At 38.4% G+C, this 20,796-nt stretch overlaps 1 protein-coding gene across 10 annotated transcripts in view; it reads right to left on the bottom strand.

Moving 5' to 3' along the window:
• The window catches only part of kmt2ca (lysine (K)-specific methyltransferase 2Ca), a 148,282-nt gene extending 143,215 nt beyond the window's left edge, over positions 1-5,067 (bottom strand). For all 10 annotated transcript variants that reach the window (XM_035416154.1, XM_035416152.1, XM_035416155.1 and 7 more), the window contains exon 1: positions 4,375-5,067. The gene's annotated coding sequence lies outside the window, so the exon portion shown is untranslated. The remainder of the gene's footprint in view (positions 1-4,374) is intronic.
• Between the last annotated feature and the right edge of the window lie 15,729 nt (positions 5,068-20,796).

Raw genomic sequence — 20,796 nt, forward strand, 5'->3', positions numbered from 1 at the left:
TTACAGTATGTAAGGAAATGCACAGAGAGCCCATCAGATTAAGGGCTATATTTTAACGATCTAAGCACACGGTCTAAAGTACATGGCACAAGTGCATTTAGGGCGTGTCCAAATCCACTTTTGCTAGTTTAACGGCTGATAATCTGAGCGCAAAGTAAGGCGCATGGTTCAAAGGGGTTGTACTTAGTCTCTTAATTAATCATAGGTGTGTTTTGGGCATAACATGAAATAAACCAATTAGAGTGTCATCTCCCATTCCCTTTAAAAGCCGGGTGCGCTCGCACCTTTGGCGGATTGCTATTATAATGGCGGATTTGCCAAGTAGTAGGAAAGAACGCATGAAAATACTGCGCCAATGACTTAAGACCAGGCTTTTGTTAGTCAATTGCACAAATGCTTTCCGCTGCCTCAAGATAGCAATGCGCCAACAATGCGCCTGGCCTGACCACACCTCATTTTAAGACCAACCATGGGTGCTCAGATGCGCGCAAGTACATTTGCTATTTAAACAACGTGGGCGCTGGACAGGAAAATGACAACTGCGTCGGTCTGAAACTAGCAAAGACACTTGTGTTGCGCTTGGCGCTGCTTTGCGCCGGGTGTAAGATAGAGCCCTAAATCTCTTTCACAATCCCTGGATGTTGCTGATATTTGTAGCTATTACTTATCACGATGCAAAGCATTTCAGAATATCTGAAATTCTAAATATTCTTGTCCATCATGTATGCACCTGTATATGTAAGCTGCAATGAGCAGTTTAGATGAAATGTGTGTACTAATCGTACAAGTTGACAAAATTAAGTAAAAAGAAAAGCACACTCGACATGAACAAATATGGCCTCATGCCTCTTTAAACTTAATATTTCCTATTTTCAACACTCTGGATCTAAATATCATAGTATTCTCAGGATTCGCACAGTAGCGAGCAGAATTAATTGCCCTTTAGTCTTCAAAACTCCATAGCTCTCCTGTACCAAGCACAAGGCTTGGCGCAGGAGCAAGTAAATGGAAGTACTTTCAATAAACAAGGCTTTCTGGTCTCACAAATGGGGAAAAAATTGAGTTTTCTGACTGCTGTGGGGAAGGTGTTCAAATGAGTCAACCACACTAACTTGCGAGCAATGGAAAAAGAAAACACCTCTGATCAGGCTTTTCTTCCAGGAATTCAACTCATCAAGAAAAAAGACCACAGAAAACACAGACATTTTCTAACGAGCCTAACGATGGAGCTCCCCAAGTGATTTCTTTTGATAAACAGTTTTTATACTTCTCCTTCATTTTCAGAATAAACACATGGGGAAGTTTTAGTAATGGAGTGTACAGTATTTGCCACTCAGTGGGTTTACACAATGTTTGAAAAAGTTGATTTATTGTTTTAGTCCAGCTAAAACTGGACTTTTAAAAACCATGTAAACATTTTAGTCCGACTGAAATTGTACAAAGTCGATCTTTTGTGTCAGACTGAACATACCAAGATAATGCGGTTGGGGGTCGATTACAATAGGCCAAAAATTTACGGTACAGCAATTTTGGGATTTTGAAAATCATGTTGTGTGAGCCTGCCATAAGTTGGCACTGACAGAAGTGATTGTGGGCCAGTATGGAGAATTCTTCCACCTGGACCAAATGCAAAACCAATGTCCCAGGGCACTATTGAAGGTCCTGTGTTGTAGAAGGTTCCACTCTTCGGATGTGAAGGTAAACTTTGCTCCTGACTCTCTGTGGTCATTAAAGACTCCCTGTATATCTTTTTTTGAAAGAGTAAGGGTGAGGGGTGGTAACCACAATGACCTTACCAAAGTCCCACAAAAACTGGCTCTCTATGTCTGGCCACCGACCTAAGAGAGACAGACACTCCAATCTAACCCAGTGGGCATCAACTCCCCCCAATTTCTGACAGGGGGACTTTAAGTCAGTTTGTAATAAAGTGCTTGACCCTTTTAAAACCTGTTGATTCCCCATTTGCTCAGAAGAAAAATTCAAACCAAAACCAAACACCTTTTTTCTAAAGAGCAAGCTACCAATCAAGTCCATTAGTCTGACACAACAAGTTGCAGTTTTAGAGCTTGTGTGCTGAGCTTTTTTTATTTTGTAAACAGAAGCCTGCAGAGGCCATGCAATTATTTTTGGCGTTGTTATCTAGGGGTTACAACTTATCTTATGATCATGACATAACAAAAGGTCTTCTTTTGTCATCAGAACTTATTTATCTCATGGTATCGAGACAACAAAAGTTGTTTTCTTGTGATCACAAGATAACTTGTACCATCTGAACATGCAGTGATTGTATATGGCAGACTATAAATAGCATATGCAACATTGCCCTACAATGGAAGAGCACATTCAATTTCACTTCGATCAGAGACTGACTTGGGTAGAAAATGTTATGTTTATCAACAGACAACTTCTATCTTCTTATGTTTATTACTGACACACATACAATTTGGATGTTGTATATTATTAATAAACATAATGTGATTTCTACATGAGTCAGTCTTTCAAAATAAATATGGAGAAATTGTGTTTATCATTACTGATATACAAGTACATCTGGCCAAAGAATGTCAGCCATCAAACCTGACAATTAAGGTACCATTTAATTTTTTCTTCATTAGCATCTTAGAAGATTCCGGCTGATTTTCCTACTCACTGAACTGTCAACCTGAGCATGATGTGCTTCACCTCAGTTTCACACTAAACACTACCTATCGCATGTACTTTTCTGAACCCAACAAGAATAAAACTTTCTAAATATAATTTTATAAATGAAGAAACCCATTTTTAAACTTTCAGCACTCAACCAACTGAGATACTCCTGAGTTTAAACAAAAAATTAACTAAATTTAGGATTATCAATATATTTACAGGCAGATTTTATTTCATCTTTAATATTCCAGTCGGCACTCCAGTAAAAATGTTACACTAATGCTTCGCAGTGACTGTACAGTAAGTGGAATACTTGTAAAAATTTCACAATTATGTTTCGTCAAACTTCTTATGGGTTTATTATGCGATAATGAAAAATGACAAGCCACGGAGATAGGTGCATTGTCTCGCAGCAGGTAAACAATTTCTGCATTGTAGATTCTTTTCTCCATTAATTTGTTCCAAGTAGCCTATACACAGTGACTGCTGACAAATACAGAAAAGCAAAACAACTATCAAACAACTGTGAGCAGGCTGGGCAAGGAGAGCATTTTACAAATAAATCTAAGGAAGAGGATATTTGTGTCGAATACCGAATACTGCTTTATTGCCAAACCTGTTTCCGACGTTTATTTGGTTTATAATTACTCCTAATCGCTAATGGTCAACACTCAGTCTCGTGATCACGCCAACGCTGAACCTGTAGCGCTACTCCAGAGTATAAAGCTGCAGAGTCTCAAACGACTGTTACGGTTGTAGCCTAATTGCACGTTATGCGCCTTTACGATTATTTCTAAACGGATGTCTCGAGTTCAATGGCAACCTATTTCCAGTGAACACTTTCTCTGCCAAGCATTTGTATTTTTTGTTAAGAAGTTAGTTATGCCCAGCGTGAACAAGACCGTCATTTTACCAGAAACAAATGCGCCACAGGCACCGCCGCTGGAGTAGCTACATTGTAACACGTCAGACGTTTACAGCTTTAGCCGAATAGCCCAGCTACATGCTATGTTACATCAGCCTGTCTATGTTTAAGCACAATTAATGACCACCTATGTGTTATTTGACTTTGATCAACAGCAGATAAACTAGTATTTAGAAACATGAACTTACGCTAAGCAATCAACACCGACTACCATGTATGATCCATGGGTTGGAGGTATCAGTTCTGGGCCACATGCAGTTGCAATATAATAAAATCCAATTAACCTAATGCTACTCTAAACAAAGTCCTATTAAACACACGCCGATTGTAAGCAATAGACCTAATCACATCATATTGTTTTCCATGTAGAGTAGCAATCACCTCGTTACATTCAAAATTCCTAAACAGTCTGACATGACCAGCTAAAAACTAAGATGCTAACTCGGTAACTTGTCTACAAAGTGTCATATAAAGAAATATATCATGAAGCAAGGTCCCTTTTGTAGTTCGTGTTCATGATCCGTAGACAGAACTACACTGAATTTTAGATGAAAAAATACAACGATCTGTAACGTATGGCACTGTAGTTCTGGGATTTATGTAATTCTTATATTTTATTTTATTTTTGTGACACACGTGTATGACAAATATGTATTATATGGCTAAACCATCGAAATAAAAACAAAACGAAACTGCGGGTTGGCATGGGACAGCCATACGGAAACGTTCACCAGCTCCAACAAAACCACACAAATGACAGAAATTACAGTTAATGCAAACATAAAAATTCAGAAAAAACTTACCTTTCAAAACTAGAAGTTTGATGTTATTACCGTCATGACCTTCACTGTCATACGAGAAATGTAGTAAATACTTTTGTTTAATATTTTGAGGAAATGGGTTTTTTGCCGCTGTAGCTTATCACTCTCCAGCGTAAAATTATAGAAGAAACAAATGCAGTTCATGGGCTTCAAAAGCATACAACTGGTTAAGGTTATATTCCAAAAAACATTTCTTCACTTGGTTGAAAAAAAAGTAACCGGTTATAGGGTCCAACAGCAAACCTCGTCTCTTTCCCTTTATTTAAAACTGGTTACTTTCCTTTTTCTGAAGTACACTGCTGCACAAAAAGATGCCGTATTTTACTTCCAATCGGTATCATCTTTTAGTCTTCGCTAAATATCAAAGAAATTAATCCTTAGTCGTCAAATGGCGGAAAAACTTACAATAAATGCAATAAAAACGCTGAAAAACATTCACGAGAAAGCAGAATGCTTACGAAATTGATTGCAATTCTTTTTTCCAGCTCCCTGTCAACTTATATCAGCGTAATATCCCCCATGTAACTTTCCCCAAAGCTTCCAGGTGGATACAGCATTATGTGTGATGTTTTCTGGTTGAACATTCCTTCAAAAAACAAATATGCGTTTTCTACGAAAAACCTCAAATTTAAAGTTATTGCATACACTCCATCACGGTGGCCATGTTTGAGAGACCTAAGAACTGCCTGTCAACGACTCACAGACAAATAGTCCCAATTAAACATAAAGTTCGGCGTGAAATGTCACCCTGAGGTCTGATAAAATGAGATATCGTGAAATAAAAACAAATTTTTTGTTCTGCTTGTGAAAAGTCATAGTTTCCTTGCGCTCTTAAAAACAAAAAAATAACAGTTTTTTTCCAAAAGTATTACTGACCCTGCGGAGTAATACCCCAGAGCACTCTCCAGGTAAATAGACTTTTTCAACCATCAGCCAACAAAGATGTGCGTAAAACGTGGCTTGGATTCACAGGATTGAATGGCTGGGCGGTTTCCTTTGGATAATTAGTTATCTAAAAAAAATATTCTCAAAGTTGTAAAAGCCTCTCAGATACATCTTTATAAAATACTTTTATATCGATCGGCCCATCAATTTATTGTTATGAAAATAATTATAGGTTACAAATAAACGTTAACCAATATGTCAACATTGAAGGTAGCCTATAATTAAAAGTTGCCTATTACCTTGGCTGAATGAACAACACGTTAAATACAAGAAATTACGTGATTGGACAGAGATATCGCTTTGTGTAGTGCAGAACTAGCCATTTCTAAACATTTTGCGTCAAGGTCTTTTGTCTGTGCATCTGCACACTGCCAGTATATGGTCTATGGTCATATAATCTCAAATTGTATACTATTGTATCTGTCTCCATTGCTAAGTACATTCATTTCTTACATGTTAACTGCCAAAATAGTATACTATGAACATTAGTACACTGTATTTATTGTATTTGTATATAGTATGCATTTGGGACACAGGGCACATGTTGGTAGTGTGCAGATCATGTTTTTGCAACATAATGATTATTAAATAATAAATTACTATTCTAAAGAAGTCACTTCTCCGGCCACTATTATTGGTAAACTATTTTCCACATATCTGTATTCCTGTTCCTCACTTCATAGACACTTTACACATTAAATAAAGACATTCTGCACAAAATGTATCCTGAGTACATTTCTCAAAAGTGTTAGTGGTCTTCTATGCAGAATTAAATAGGAGTGAGGCAGGAAACAGTTTCACCATTCACTTCTCTCCATCCCATTAAATGCCCATCATGTAATTAAACATACATTGTCCTTCTCATTTGAATTCTTCCCTCGTTCGATTAGAGGAGTTAACTAAAGGTCAAAGATGGGATGGAGGAAGTCCAGAGGAGTCCAGGTGCAGGAGGAAATGAGTTTCATGGCATAAGAGAGGATTCACTGTCAGGAAAGACAGCACTTCACTGATCCAACTACTGTTCACTGCTCACATATCCTCTGTCCACATTTTATGTGCTGCACATAGAGGGGTGCACACACACACACACACACACACACACAGCCACGCTCACACTCACACACGTACAGCTTCACACAGATACACGCAAACACACATACACGTGCAGCCTCACACACACAGGTGCCTTACATGACTTCCACATATACACAAACATTTGTGCATATAAACAACCACAAACATATGCACTTACTTGCATACACACAACTACACATTCTGGCACACATAAAACCACACATATCTGCATTGGCACATCCACGCACACTTTCACATAAACGTTTGCACTCTGTTCACGTGAGTGTCTTTCTTCATTGGGACATATGTAGTTTTGTGTTGCCTCCATTTTGAAGTGTGGATTCACCAGATACATCGCCACACTGGCCACTGTCTCCTCAGCCTTAGTCTTTTCTGGGACCCAAAGGCAGAGCTGGGGGCACCGGCCTCCCCCCATGGATCCTACCTGTTGCAACTTTTTCCAGTCTTCCTCTTCTCTTTTTAATTGTACGCTGTTACTGTCAATGTCGCTTGGGGCCCCAGCTCCACTGGGGTTTTCTTCAAGGAGCTGGATGGCCTGTTCAGCTATTTCTTTAACCCTAACCCCTATTCTGCTTTGTGGTTACTTCAACCTTCAGCATCACACCTCAGTCCACTATATTTACCCCCCTCCTCCAGTTTTTCAGCTTCACTGTATCCAAGTCCACGCCTACACACAAGGTCAGCAACCAGCTAGATCTTGTATTCACCAGGAGCTCCCTTAGTCCTCGGTTATTAATTCACATGGCTTCTCCTATCATTGTTATGCAGATGACACACAACTCTTCTTTTCTTTCCCCCCCTCGGCCACACAGGTCAATGATAAGATCTCTTCCTGCCTGGCTGACATCTCCACCTGGATGGCCAGCCACCATCTGAAGCTCAACCTCAACAAAACTGAGCTGCTCTTCTTCCCGTGCAAGACCTCCTTGCTTTGTGAGCTCTCAATCACGGTTGATGGCACCACAGTGACTGCCTCTCACTCTGTCAAGAGCTTGGGGGTGATCCTGGATGACCAACTGGACCTCAAGGAGCACATCAAGGCAACATCACGGTCCTGCAGATTCCTTCTGTACAACATCAGAAGGATTCGACCATACCTGACGACGCACTCCACCCAGCTGCTCGTCCAGGCTACGGAGACCTCTCGCCTTGATTACTGCAACTCTCTCCTTGCAAGCCTGCCAGCTTGTGCCATACAGCCACTACAGATGATTCAGAATGCCGCTGCCCGACTCATCTAAAACCTTCCGAAATTCTCCCACGTCACTCCTCTGCTGCGATCACTCCACTGGCTACCGGTCGCTGCCAGGATCCGATTCAAAGCCCTGACCCTTGCCTACACTGCTGCCCACAGGACAGCCCCCATCTACTTGCATGACATTACATCGATTCTATGTGCCTGCTCGACTACTTCGCTCTGCGGCAGCAGGGCGCCGTGTAACCCCTCCCACCCGCCCAAAGGGATCACAGAGCTTCTCCACCCTAGCTCCCCAGTGGTGGAACGAACTCCCCGTCCCTTTCCGAACTTCCCCCTCACTACCCATCTTCCGCCATGGCCTGAAGACTCATCTCTTCAGACTATACCTAGACTAACCACCACCACGCTGTATATTTCACTCTAAATCCCCCCCATCCCCCCTTTTTCATGACACTTGTTACATGTTGCCCCATCCCAGCACTTTTTGGTAATTTGTATTTGTCCTAATACTGTACCTTATTCTTCTGTCTAGTTGGCTTTGCAGAGGTTAGGTCTGAATAGTGTTCACTGTGTGAACTAAACTGTGTTCTTGGCTAGAAATAGCTGTACAAAATAAGTATTGTACCTTACTGAACCTGTGTTTAGCAGTTGTCTATGACCATGAAATGCACTTTTTGTATGTCGCTTTGGATAAAAGCGTCTGCCAAATAAATGTAATGTAATGTAATGTAGTCCTAACCCAACTGTATCACCACTTCAAAACTTATAACCCCCACTTTATGTCTCTCTCTGCCTCCCTCATGTCTCAAATCCCCCATTCCCTCCCTTAGTCTCTGTCCACCCCAAACTCCACACTTCTCTCCCATGTCCCTATCCTCTGTGTTCTCTTATTCCGATCCATTGCTGAATCATTTTCCCATCTGTCTGTAGAGGATAAGTCCCATACTCTCCTCTCCTCTCATTCCTCTTTCTTTGACTCATTCTGTTCTATCTCCACCAGGCCAGCTTGTCTTTTTCCTCCGAGGCATTGGCTAACTAATGGTTATAAACTCAGATAGAGCCAAACTACATGCAGCAGAAAGGAAGTAGAGGGAAACAAGATCCCGGATGATCTGTCAATCTTGCACTCCCTCTTGGCCTCATTCTCATTGATGCTCCTCCTTCTTTCGTTCTAGAATTCAGTTTGCTACTTCTAACCTTCCTAAACTGTTCTTAACATTCTGCTCACTCCTCACCTCACCCGTTCCCCCTCCTCTCACACTGCAGGTGCTTCTATATACTTCTTTATCCTTTGAAGAGTATGGTTTTTTGGAATGTTTTTATTTGTTTTGTCAGAGTTCTCCTTTGCTTTCAATTACCAGCGGTGATTGTTACATCAGCATTAGAATGTTCAGTTAACATTTCCACACATTTATGATCTTACACCTTAAAGGGTTAAAAAGAACAATGACATTTGTAACTCCTCATCATCTCCTTCCCTACATGTCGCCACACCTGCTAACTCTCCCTCATTCCTATCCTTCTTCTTACATCTCTCTAACATTCACTCATGTTTTTCTATACTAATAGGCCCACTGGGTTTTAAACTTGCATTACAATCAATATCATGGGGGTCCCCAAAGGCACCGACTAGCACAATCATCTGACTAATCATAAAATTAGTGTTTAATCGTTAATTGAGTTTCCCTAACACATGGAGAGAGAGGAAAGTAAACATGGACAGAATATTTTTTAAAAACTGGTGTTCAATGGTGTCTACCTGGTATAATGCACATAGATGGATTCAATATACACTTGTGGCCAGTTCATTAGGTACGCCTATAGAGTACTGGGCAGGTCCCCTTTTTTGCCGCCAGAACAGCCTGATTTCTTCACGGCATGGATTCAACAAAGTGCTGGAAACATTGAAAATTTCCACATGTGAAAATGTGAAATGTGAACTACAATTTTCACACATGATTTTTGAACACATGATTTCTTCATAAGGGATCCCAAAGGTGTTATATTGTAAAAAGGTCTAGGGACTGTGCAAGCCATTGGAGTAAACTGAAATCACTGTCATGTTTGTGCAACCAGCTTGAGATGATACATGCTTTGTGACATGATGCAATATCCAGCTGGAAGTAGGATAAATGTGTCGGCAATGATGCTCAGGCATCCTGTGACATTCAAATTATGCTCAATTGGTATTAAGGGTGCATACAAGAAAACATAATGTGTGCCAAAAAAAGTTTCACGCAGGATGGATCCATAGAGTTATGCTGTTTACACCAAATTCTGATGCCACCATCTGCATGTTGCAGCACAGTTCAAGATTCAACTGACTTTTAGTGTCATTTCTCCAGTTTTCAATTGATATCAAATTGTTTTGATAATCATGCGCCCACTGTAGCCTTATATTCCTGTTCTGAGCTGACAGGAGGGGTACCCAGTGTTCTGTAGCCCATCCACTTCAAGGTCTGAGGTGTTGTGTGTTCAGAGATGCCTTTCTGCACACCAGTGTTGTAAACAGCTATACTTTTAGTATTCGTGACCTTTCTGTTAGCTTGAACGAGTCTGCCCATTCTCCTCTGACCTCTCTCTGTAAGAATGTACTTAACACCCACAGAAATGCTGCTCACTGTATGTTTTTTGTTCATCACACCATTCTCTGTAGACTCTAGAGACCGTAGTGTGTGAAATCCCAGGAGGGAAGTTGTTTCTGAGATGCTGGAACCACCACGCCTGGTACCAACAATCATACCACAGTCAAAATCACTTCTCCTCATCACCATATCTGCATGCTTTATATATTGAGTTGCAGCCACATGATTCGCTGTATGATGGGGCAGGCTATTTCTGTTAATGATCAGGGTTACCTAATAAAACAGGCCACAGAGAGTATTCTGCACAGCTCACAATTTTCCATGCAAGTACACAAAACCACAATAGATTATCAGTACAAAATAAACTATAGCATTGCATTGCCTGTCAGCAGGACACAAGAGAACTTTGGGCAGCAGCATTTGACTAATGCATTTAGTACAAACATACCACAGAAAAATGTGTAAACCCCAAAATACATGCATTTCTCAATAAGCATGTTATCAATGGAGGGCCAATCCTCTCTCCAATATAGCTTGGGCAAAAGTATGCATCACAGGCTGCTGATGCATATAGAGGAAACTTTAAATTTGCGGTGTTCACAGATGAACCAATAGATTGCACAGGCAATTACATTTTCCACATTTATTATTAGAAGGAAATTTACTACATCAGATTTGACTGTAGTCCTTGTCGACAAAGTATGCCGTGTTAATATAAATTATTGTTGACCTGCAGATGGCATTAAGAAATGCCTTTTGGACTTTGAGGTGTGTTTTCAACAATATGACTGCATATAATGCAAGTTACCTGTTCAAAGCATACCAGGAAACTCAAAGACTTGATGCCAAATGCAATTCATTTAACCAGCATTGTTCATATTTTGAACATTATGCTAACCAATTTTCAGAAAATTGACAAACTTACGAGAGCTTTTTAAAGGCTTTATTAAGCCTTGTCAAAGGAATTCCAAGCAGAAAGTTGCATTACTCAGCAGTTCTAAGGAACAAAAAAACGAAGCACCCCCACTGAGGAAAATATTCCACCTGAGCCAAGCAAAATGTGATGGGGCAGATGGTATTCCCCGTACCTCAGTTGCTATTCCAGGTTTGTGGACTTGAAGATGGCATAGCTCAGTGAGTTGTATGACAATGGTCTTGGGGCTGGCACATGCACAGATAGACACCAACATATGCTGAAGTATATTCCCTAAGAGAGCAAAAATGCCCTTTTGGCTGCAGCAATTTTTTTTTTAAACTACAGGTGTTGTTTTATTTTGAGCAGGGCTGGCTCTACACTGTTAAAAAAAATACCTCACTTTTCTATGATTTAACAATAATATTTCACAGTAAAATATTGTAATCAGCATTTTACTGTGAAATCAATGCAGGCTAGGCAATATTGCAGCAAAATACAGCAAAATTAGAAGTGAACAAGATTGTGCAGCATTATGGGATATGGCAGCTGTGGTTGAAACCTAGAGAAGCGGCACCGATGACAAACTCAACTGCCAAACATAAACAGTCAGTTTTAAGAAGTTTTCTTTCAGCATTCCGATTAGGTTACTAAAAGTGGTTTCCCCATAATATATATAGCTGTATTTTTAAATCTTATAATTGAGATTGTTGTGCTTTCATTTGTAATTTCATTTTCATTTGTAATCATAAACTCAATGAATGGATGAGAGAATGAATGATCTTTTGTAATTTATCCTTTTCTTTTGAAATAAGGTTCCTTATGAGTTACTGTAGCTTTGGAAGCCACCAATATCTGATATGAAAGCATTAATGTAAAACAATGTTGTAAGTAATTGTGAATTGTAAACTAATGTGATTTAATATTATTTTATGCCAAAATCAAGAGCCAACTTGTCAGTTTTACAACTGCAATGTTGATGAGCCATGTTTATAAAGCTGTGATGTTGTGTAATGAAATAAATGTGGCATTAATCTCACTTGACTTTTGGAATTTTTTTTTTTTGTTGTATTCAGGGTTTAAAGGATTATTGCATGTATCTTGGAAAAACAATTCCAAAAATGTCTATGAAACTGAAAGCTTTTGTCTTGGCCTTTTGTTTATCGGTGCTTCTCGGGCATTAACCCAGAGAGACTCCAAATCAAAGAAGAGGTTGGGCTTCAACCAGAGAATTTGTACTTTTCTGAGAAAACTGGTTGTTTCTGAGTGGATGGTCAATGTAGACATTAGTTTCTGACTGGACTGTGTAACGTGTTTACATTGGCGATTTTATAGCTGCATTGTTGTTTATTCACTTCCTCTTCACTTCAGCTGATGTGTAGTGAGCGTGCTGGTGCAAAATGGCTACCGTACATCACCCAGGTGGGTGCTACACATTGGTGGTGGTTGAGGTGAGTTTTCCCTTTATTACTGTGCAGCAGATTGAGCATCTGCAAAAGTGCTATATAGATGTAATGTATCATTTATTCAATAGTTTTTGAACTGTTTTCCTTATTTTGAAATTCCTGTTGAAAATCTTTGCTGAAAGTTTCAGTGTGATTGCACCTATACATTTACATTTAAAACAAATGTTTACATTGTTTTGCAGTATAAAAATGTAAAAAAGAAACAGATTCTTCATAAGTGGTTGCCATTGTATAAGCTTCTGATAAATTATTCATGGTGTTCTAAGTCCTATGTAATACATTAGGTTGCATAAAAACTGCTTAATAAAAAATAGAGTGAAATGGATATTGCCTTAGTTTTAATTTCAATTTATCTGATTAGAAAAGATGTTGCAATTCCAGCAGCCATACCACCATGCACCCTGCTCCTGATGAATGACAGAAGTGTGGTTAGTGCTTGGATTGGAGACCTCCGGGTGAAACCAGTACCAGTAGGGGGCAACCTTCCTGCTGGTCAAATAATCTCAAATGCCCCAGTGCCGGGATGGGGACACTGTGCTCTAGGAGACAGTGTCTTTTGGATGAGATATTGAACCGATGTCCTGACACACTGCAGTCATTAAAGACCTCACGACACTCAAAGCAAAGACTATGGGGTTCCCTGGTGTCCTGGTAAAATTCCAAACCTGGCTCTCCCTCTCCACCTCAACTACAGTGTGGAGATAACAATCACAAAAGATAATAATTTAGTCCATGCTCTTTACCTCAGGATATACATGCATTTCCATGACTGTATCTCAAATCAGCCATGATGTTGAAATTTTAGCCACTCTTAAGAACTTTAGTTAGTTATTGCAACACCATGAGAACAATTAGCACAATATTTGTTTAGTTGCCGGAAATGAGTTCTTCAGCACTCTCCTGCTGGTAGGCACACTAACGACCATATTTACAAGCACATAGAACTCGCAGTAAAAAATGTGGCCTGACAATGGTACAATGTAAAATATTACAAACACGAAAGCAAAAGATATTCAATTTCAACTGACTAAAATGCTTAAGAGTGGCTAGAATATTGGAGCAGTCACTGCAAAGTTGTTCAAAATCAGGGAAAACTGAAAAAAGAGACAGAAATCACAGAGTGTTTTCAAAATGATTAAATTAACCAGAAGATCTGATGCATGGAAAGTAGAAAATTATTGAAATAACATGTGCAACTGTGGCGACAGTAATGTGTTTGAAGTTTCAAAATATCAGTGGGCAGTTGCTGCTAGTACAAAATATTAGTAAATGCATTGATAGGCTGGTGCATTTAATTGCTTTTTTCCCATCACAGACAGAGCATGCTTTTTTGCCAAGAACATTGTTAGAAACAGATCATGTTGAAATTGCAAATAAAAACATCCCCCCCCCCCCCCCACCACACACCCTAGTCCAAATGTCTTGCCGATGTTGTGTACAGAAGAGGTTCCTACACTGGGGTCTGGGGACCCTCAGTGTTCCACAAAAGGAAGAGGAGGAAAATCCACAACAGAATGTATTGAATATTAACATATTTTATTAACTACATATTTATAAATTCCTAATTTAATACATATTTATGTTGTACTAAATACAGTGCCTTACAAGAATACTCACCTCATAAATTTATATAAAAGTCTGATGTAGATACTACTCAACATCCCATTTTAGACAAGCTTTCCTACACTAATGTGTTACATAGCCACTGCGTATCTGTGATTGTTGTTGGGAAAAGGTATAAAGAATTAACAATTTTACTGAGGTTGGTGGGTGGTGGGTGGGGGGTGAGGGGTTCATCACTAGAGGGTGGTAATTTTAGGGACATTGAGATATTACAAATTTCAAAATTGCTGGTGTGAAATATTGCTAAGGGTAAGATAATGCTCTTGCTGGTCGTGAAGAAAACAACATGCAGTAGGTAGTCCATGGAGAACATTAACGGATAAGCAGAGAAGAGGGATTAATATCAGAGTTGACTTAACCCCTTCTGTATCACCCCATTTTTTAACACAAGACTGAAAATGACATGCCCACAATAAAACGGTTACCATACTGGAACACTTTTTACTACAGGCATAATTCTGGTCTCTTCTGACAGGTAACACTCAGAATTACTCTAAATATTACTGAAATTAACAGAAGCTCAAGCACAGTGGAAGTGGAAGATTTTTTCTCCTAAAAGGCATTGTGGCATTTGGTTCGCCAGAGACCCGGATTGGTCTCGGCTGCCCCGGCTGGTGGAGACAGCACACGCACCTGGGTTGTGTTAAGTAATCACCCTTGGTGCTTAAAGGCTGCTCTCCACAGTTCGGGGCTGAAACCAGGAGCTCACACCAAGAGCGCGTTAATGATTTTAATTTCATTTTATTTTTGGTAGATTTGTTTGAGAAAGAAAAAGAAAGGAATCTACACACATAATTTGTGTCATACATGGAGTTCCAAAATGCAAAAAAGATGAGGACCCCCTAAACTACTGCCAACACTCATGTTAAAATATAAGGAACCACTGTTGCTATTTTGGCGTGGTAAAATAGTTCAAAGGTTTTAACACTTTAATATGGTGTATCGTGTGACCAGATTGATTGAAAATTTGACCATAAAAAATGGAATGAATGCAAATAAACCCACTCTGGCCTGAATGCGGGCCAGTGCAATTAATGGACTTAATTAGTATTGTATGGTGCCAAATGAACATAACATGCAATTATTTTATCACTGATTTTTTCCTACATTCAATAAAATATCATTTTTCTCACATTTAACCCAAGAACATTTTTTAATACATTTATGATTTTTGAAATGACAGGTCTATATATGAAATACACAATCCTAAAATTATGTATTGACAACAAATTAATAATAATAATAATAATTTAATGTGAGAAAAATGTGAGAAAAATGAAAATGTAATCTAAATGTGGAGAAAATTACACAGTACACAGTAAAACAGTACAACTTAATAAAAGAAGTAAGTTAACAATAACTTAATCTTGGAAAAAAAGTCACTCATTCCCATGAATTTAACCCAACTCAAAAATGAATAGTTGAAGTAATAAGTGCGCTTACATTTTTGGAGCATTTTAAGTATTGGTGATATAATTACAGTTTGTTCCATTGACTCATTTTCTTTAAGTTGACTTTATATCATTACAAAAATGTAAGCCCTGCTGATGGGCTGATATAATGCTGAGTATGGTTTAGGATTTTTCAATTTTTGTTTTTATTTCAGTTTAGAAATCATCATATTGTACCCAAGTAAACCAAAGAATGCATTCAAATAATTCTTGATCATTCTTGAAATGATCTCCCAAAATGTAAAGATTTGATGTTAGTCACATAAAAAAACAAGTATTACAATTAGTCGATTGACAAAATATTAATCAGCCACTATTTTGATAATTGATTAATCATGTAAGTACATATTCAAGTAAAAATTGCCATTATTTTATGTTTCTAGCTTCTCAAATGTGAGAATGCTTTGTTTTTCCTTGTCTAATAAGTAAATTGAATATTTTTGGGTTTTGGACTGTTGGTAGGAAAAACAAGGCATCTGATGATATGACCAAAGATGTGTGCATCTTAGAAAGTTAGAAAAATTATGAGCTGCACTACATGTGCGTTTAACTGTTGCTGCACACCAGTAAGAAGAGACAAGAATGCTCTCAGACTGTGGTGTAAGGTTTAGGTCTAATAATAAGGGAGCAGTTGATATACTGATATGTGTAGGTGGTCTAGGCAGCTAGTGAAAAAGAGAGCCAGCACCTGGAGTAGCTCTTTGTTTTCTGTGTTACAGGTTTCCCTAACATAGTGTAAATGGAAGCGACTGATATTCTGAAACTCAGTGTTGCCAAATAAAATCTCACCAGAAGTCGCTAAATCGCTAGATTGCGTGATGACGTACCATGTTGGGGGGGAAGGGGAGGGTGCTACTGTGTTACTCCCCCCCCCCCCCCCCCCCACTAACACGGTGACATCAGACGCGACGTCATTCACAAATCTTTACTGTTGCTCGACAACGAGAATGGAGGTTGCCAAAGTTGTGAGAAGTCGCAAAACTTAGGTAAGATTTTTAGTTGCTAGGAAGGTCAAAAAGTCGATATATTGGCAACACTGGGTCGTCCTTGATGATATCAACGCTGAGAGGCTTTTTTTGCATTAACTTTTCAAATGGTCATTTTCAGACAAGGTTAAGTATAGGCCTACATTTCGTAAAAATGATTAAATTACTAACTAATGCTTACATTACAGTGTAAAATATCCACATTATATAATACCACTAACCTATTTAAAGACACTCAATTTAAAAAATAACGTATATAACCGAAGTATTTTGAGCAGTAATACTTACATAGCAATGATGAAATTTTACCTGTGTTCAGTAGATGTAGACAGAGGCAGTAAATCAATGATAGTGCTCCATTCGCTTGGTTTTTTTTTGCTCCAAAAAACGATGTCAGATAGGTATATCAGCAAACATATGGCTTAGCTATGCCCAGAAGTCCTCAATAATAATAGTATTTTTCAAGAAATTACGAAATATCGTTGACAACGTTTTCGTCAGGTTCAGCATCTGCTACCACAGAGTGAATGTGTAAGTGAATGCGATGATGAGAAAACTTTTGGTTACTCTGACCTATAAAACGCTCTTCCAAAAGCAAAATTAGACACGTTATACATCATTAGAAAGCTTATACTCTCACCTACTGAATAAATGAAGTGTCAATCAAGCCAGACTGTACTAAAAAGGGAAACAACGCTGTAAAAAACACGTGTGGTATTACGCACAGCTATTTTGCAAGGTACCCAGGCGTCACAAATGCACATATATTTCACAAACAGATTGTCCAAGACAATATATGACCACTCAGTCTCAAAAGGGCTCTACTTGTGAAACCAATGGTAAGGTTGTATATTTATTCAATATTTATTCCCAGATATTGACATGACATGGTACCCATTCTTCTTATTGTAAAACTTGACTGCGCTCCTTTTGTTACGTCACTTCCTGGTTTGGCGTTTTTTTTTTTGTAATTTTTTTTTTTTAGATGCGGAAGTAAAATTCTCTCACAAGAACGACTCCAGAAGTCATGGTAGTGTATTATACATAAGTATATTTTTTATGAAAATCTAGTTCCTACATCATTTTCCTACACATTGATTCACTGCAATATACTCTTTAATAACAACGTTCTTGGAGACTCAATGGGGGAGTATTGCCCAACATGGCAACTCTGGTCTCTACTTTTTGTGTTCTCCCATATCCATAGCCCAATACCTTCATCTATTTTTCAAGGAGAAATCACTGATGAATATAAAAATTGCCTTCTACCTTCTACTGTGTGCCCTGTTGGCTGCCTTTAGAGCAGTTCTCTACGTTCATTTTTGCTGTGTAGTGGGCGTCACATTATCTAGCCTTGAAAATGCTGTGTTCCCCCTTGCTTAACTGAATGTTGACTGTTGAATGTTATAACATCGTTATATTAATTGCAAGACTGGTGTGGAGGTTGTGCTCGTCTTTATTCTGAAGTAGCCTTAAGTAAACAATAAGACTGAGATGGGACAAAGGAATTAATGAAATAGTTAGAGGTTTATATTGATCCCTCTAGTTGTATTGTGGGTTGTTCTTTTTCATTAAGGCTGGCCGCTGTTGTCCATCAAAACAATATAATTCACAGTCAGGCAGAGATATACTGCTTCTACATTTTATAAGTCAATTATATACTTTATATGGTTGTATCAAATGCTACCAAGTTATAAAACTATATTACGAATGAAGAGATACTCATTGAATAAATGACATTAAATTAGATGCAAGAGAGGGTTACACCAAAATTGATGAAGAATTCTAGCAAACGAAGAACAACTACAGTGATCCTCAAGGAGAACCACATCAGCACTTCTTGAGGGCACAACATGCACAATATCAACATGTCTTACAATATCTAGCTATTAGTGTTTATGTTCTTTCCATCATTAAGTCTGATCATATGTTTTCATCCTCCCGTTACATTCTATCTTTTAATATTTAAAGGATAGTAAAGGCTAGTGCCTCTGGTGGAAAAAAAAAACAAATTCTATTGCAACATAGATATTCAATAAGTAAGAAATTAGGTAATCTCTGTTGATATGTAACAATATTTTCTCAAGTATTCAAAATGCCATGTAAAAAATGTTTTACAAAAGACAATCATTTTCCAAAAATATGTCAAATATTTAATTTTAGGCTGTAACAATCCATTATGGTACAATTTATTATTCAGTCATAGGCTTGCATGTTTTCAAGTCTATCTTAATACAATGCTCACAAGTCCATATGTCTACGTAAAGAGTTGTTGGTGTCTGTAACCATTCCTCATGTCCATACTGGCTCTAAAGAGATCCCTTCCTAACTAATAGGGGATCTTCATCCTGGCAGTCACTTGTACAGTAGCTTTGTCGTCAGTGTTTTGTCCCGACAATAAACCTACATGTGACTAGAAGGACAAGGAATTTTGCACTAAAAAGACCAACTTTGGAAGATATCCAGTTGATTAGTGTAATTCAGACTGCTGAAGCCTCATATTTACATCGGCAATTTCACACAGAACGAGGACTGGATTTAGTCCTCCATCTCTTAGTGTAGTTGTGTTATGAAGGGATCTCTTCACAGCCAGTATGAACAGGAGGAATGATTATACACACCAAAAATATTTACATGGACATATGGCACATGAGTCTTGTATTAGGATTGGTTAAGTTTTGTTTAAGGCTATCCTTTAAGTGAGGTTCAGGTTACACACATTTTTAAATTGTGCTTAAAAATCAGGTCTCATCACGCACATAAAGATTTCTGTCCATATAGTTGATTTGATAGTCATTGTGCATTTTGTTTGTGCTCTTCTAAACTAAGAAAGCTTCTACAATAAGTCCAGATCCTCACGAATATCAAAGGGGTTTGAAATGATCGGGGTGACCTTGCTTATGTCTTGAAGCAGTTAAAAAAGAGAAACTTTATCTGTAAACGGATCACTTCAGATATTCTGAGCTAAACATTGGTAACAAGAGAAGACAGACTAGAACTCCCCTCTCATATGGAAGGACAAATTGAGGGTAATAATCTTCATAAATAATCTTGTACTCTTAGCTTGGCATAAGATGTTAATACAGTGAAACACCACATTGCTGAAATAATACATGGAATTATGACCCAACATTTCTTTGCTTCAGCTTACACATTGCTTCGACTTGCATGTAAAAAGCGATGGTGTAATGATGTTTTCTTTTTTATCATTAGCCTTTTTATAAGCTTGATGATTTGTAAAATTACACTTACATACACTGAACATGTATTCCCTTTTCAGGATGAGCTGGAGGCAACCCAGGGGGGAGCAGTGGCTCTGGTGGCAGTGATCAATGAAGAGGAGGTGCCTGCAGAAGTTCCCTTTGAAACTCACCACGTGTCAGTTTCGAGGATCAGGTTGTAATGTCTCACAGATCTTGGATAGATTCACTGGTGATTTTGTTTGGACTGATCTATGCTATTCATTTGAGCTACCCTGAGAAGCTAAGTGGCTTCTTTGAGTTCATCCAGGTTGTGCTCTTAAATCCTGATGATGGGAAAAAGCAGCTCTAACCTAAGTTACAGGCCTTGAAAAATGAGCTGGAGTGAAGTTGTCAACAGGTCAGCAATGTCTAAAAATTATTGTTTGGCTTGCATGCCAACGACTGTTTTCAGTTCTGATTTTTGTGTGTTTAAACAGCTACTGTGCAAATCACGAGAGTTGTAGTTTGATTTAATAGTTTTTACTACAATGCGTGTTTGCATTGTGTCTGTGGTGTCTTCACACTTTGCATTACTACATTAAAATAACATTTATATTATTATTATATTTATTTTATTTTGTTTATTATTTTATGTGAGTCTTTATTTTCATAGTTTTCCCAACATATAAATGTGTATAATATTTTATTCACCAGCTTCATTGTATAAAATTATGGACATTGTAACTCCAGTGCACAAGGTATAAAAACATCAAATTTAACAACATTTTCTAAATCAGGTTTAGAAGTGAAAACTGTTTAATGCACAATTGATGGGTATGGACACAATAACCTGCTTAGACTGCTGCTTGCAGGAGAGGGGAACAATTTGGGGAGGAGGCAACGTAATAATAATAAAGCATATAGTTGAGCTTGCTGTGGTCTTTAAGATTTCAGATCACA

The sequence above is a fragment of the Anguilla anguilla genome, chromosome 4 (assembly GCF_013347855.1).
Source record: "Anguilla anguilla isolate fAngAng1 chromosome 4, fAngAng1.pri, whole genome shotgun sequence".
Classification (NCBI taxonomy): Eukaryota; Metazoa; Chordata; class Actinopteri; order Anguilliformes; family Anguillidae; genus Anguilla; species Anguilla anguilla.